Below are 2,500 nucleotides of genomic sequence, written 5' to 3'. Positions count from 1 at the left end.
TTTGGAAAGCCAACGGTATTTTTTTAGGCTTATCTACTGCACATTTAAGTGCTTTTTTTTTCGTTCTTGGTGAAATTTAATTTATGCAACAATGGACCTCTTTAGCTTGAACGTTTTGTTTTCCCATTTCAGACCATAGCACACGATGATACTCTAGGGAACGGTTTCTTTCAAATGTCGTCTTATGCACGTGCATATGCATTCCCTTGGGAACATCACGTGGTCTGAAATAGGAAAACAAAACAGTGCTTCGTTTCCGGAATGGTAAGAGCAGGAGAAAAGATAAAATATGTTGATTCGCTTCTCTCTATTTGTCATATTTTGAATTGCTACTCAGGCCCGTTTCAAACGTGGAACTTTACGTGTGCCGAATCTAATGCAAATGAGCGAAAACAATAGATTTTTCTCATTTGCATTAGATTCGGCACATGTAAAGCTCGACGTTTGAAACGGGCGTCACTATTCGCTCTTGTCACACGGCGGCCATATTGTCCCGGGAGACCAAAAACGCTTGGTTTTACCACGCCAAGCCTCGCAGTGGAAACCATGGGGATGAGGCTTGGCGTGGTAAAACAAAGCTGTTTTGGTCTCCCGGGACAATATGGCCGCCGTGTGACAAGGGCGAATGGCTACACTGGTTTACGTTACCCAATAGACCTTTTTCGCTTGTACATTTTGTTTTCCCAATACAGATCATGTGATAATACTCAGGAGATTTGGTCCTTTGTTTTGTTCATTAAAAAGAGTGCATGCAGACAAATTCATGCTTGCATGCACTTTTTTTAATGAGCAAAACAAAGGACCAATCCTCCTGAGTATTATCACATGATTTGTATTGGGAAAACAAAATGTACAAGCGAAAAAGGTCTATTAGCATGGTAATAAGCAAGTGATAACTGGATTTTTTAACAGTCTATCGCTTCTGTGTAACCCAAAATCATTCAGTTAGCCCAAGCTTTATATTTGTGATCCATTTCCATTGCTTTTGTGTTCGGCACGCTTATATCTTGCCATACTTCAGGTTCACGTGTTTATCTCGAAAATGTTTAGGTATTCACGGTTTTCAGAGCGCGCGAAAGCGGGACTTTCGGGTCTACATTCCATTAGATTGAGAGAAGAGTACGAGACTTGCGAAAAAAAATAATCCTATCCAGAACGTGCCGGCAACCAGGGTCAAATCCCTGGTGAAGCGCAACAGGCTTACCATATCCTCCCTCGGTGCTCGTTTTCATCTTGTTCACCTTGCACAATAGGGGCGAACTATCATATAACTGGATTTATAGAGCGTTGTATAGAGCGTTGTCATGTGTTTTATACGTGAGACTCTGGCTCAGATACAACCTCAATCCCACGTTATGACTTCAATAAATTGATTGATTGATTGATTGATTGATTAATTGATAGAGCGGTTTTTTTCAATTGAGTGTCGAAAGTAATTAGCGAATTGCTTTGGTTTATTATTACTTCACTCAGTGATTGGTTCAAAGTTCTCGCGCCGTTTTTAAAACAATCAGAAGTGAAACCAAAGCCAACCGTGGCTCGCGCGTGCACATTTTCCCTCGTTTTGTGTCGGCGACGTGTAATTATTTCGAGTTTTGATTGGTTGAATGGATTTACTCCGTCCTTTTTGATTGGCCAAAGTAATTACTTTGGTTTTGGTTTTACGACACTCGATTGAAACTCGCTCTAACAATAACAATAATAAGAATAAGAATATAATTATAATCAATGTCTCAAGGTTACAAGATCAAGTACAAGTGCTCTCGTAATTGGCCGGGGAAGACCACTAATCTACCTAAAGCAGATGAAATAATAATAATAATAATAATAATAATAATAATAATAATAATAATAATAATAATAATAATAATAATAATAATAATAATAATGGAGTTTAGGTGTCAACTTAGGCAAACCCGAGTACCCTGAGAAAAATCTCTCAGAGCATGGGAGAGAACTCGCTCTAGGAACTGTTATGAAGTGAAGAGAAATTAAAAGTGAACAATTTCCTGTTGTATTCACTACTTGCACAATCCCATAATACTTGCAATACTTGCCTTTGTCTGAAAGGTATCATCTGCACCTCAACCAACCCATCAGTAGTGAGCGTTGTAAAAATCGTTTTTTTTAGGGGTTGGGGGAGGGGGTTATTCTAATCAACTCCATCATCACTATCCAAAAATCATTACAAGCAGTGGAATAGACACTGTAAACCTTCATAACCTCGTAGTTGGCCGGCTGAAAGAGGGTCGTCCCGGTTTTCAACAAAGTATCGCCTCAGATTCCTCCGTGGAACTAAAAATTCCCCTCGATGTCTTCTTCGATCGTTATTCGCGCGCTGAGAGAGTCGATCCTGGTTTTCAAGTATCTGTCGCCTGACATTGATCCGTAGAATTTACAATCTCATGTCATTGTAAAGTCTGGGTCAAGATTTGCCGAGTAAACACCTGCTTCGTCTTGAAGGCTCCCAGCTAACTCCAATTGTCTTCACAGCAGTCGA

The 2,500-nt window shown here is 39.8% G+C and overlaps 1 protein-coding gene across 1 annotated transcript in view; it reads left to right on the top strand.

The window, feature by feature from the left end:
* LOC138023812 (translation initiation factor eIF2B subunit beta-like) overlaps positions 1-2,500 on the top strand; it is a 33,908-nt gene that overhangs the window by 19,809 nt on the left and 11,599 nt on the right. The window lies entirely within an intron of this gene.

This window comes from Montipora capricornis, chromosome 11 (assembly GCF_036669925.1).
Source record: "Montipora capricornis isolate CH-2021 chromosome 11, ASM3666992v2, whole genome shotgun sequence".
In the NCBI taxonomy this organism is placed as follows: Eukaryota; Metazoa; Cnidaria; class Anthozoa; order Scleractinia; family Acroporidae; genus Montipora; species Montipora capricornis.
The sequence above is the reverse complement of the archived record's forward strand: the minus strand, read 5'-3'. Positions and strand labels throughout refer to the sequence as shown.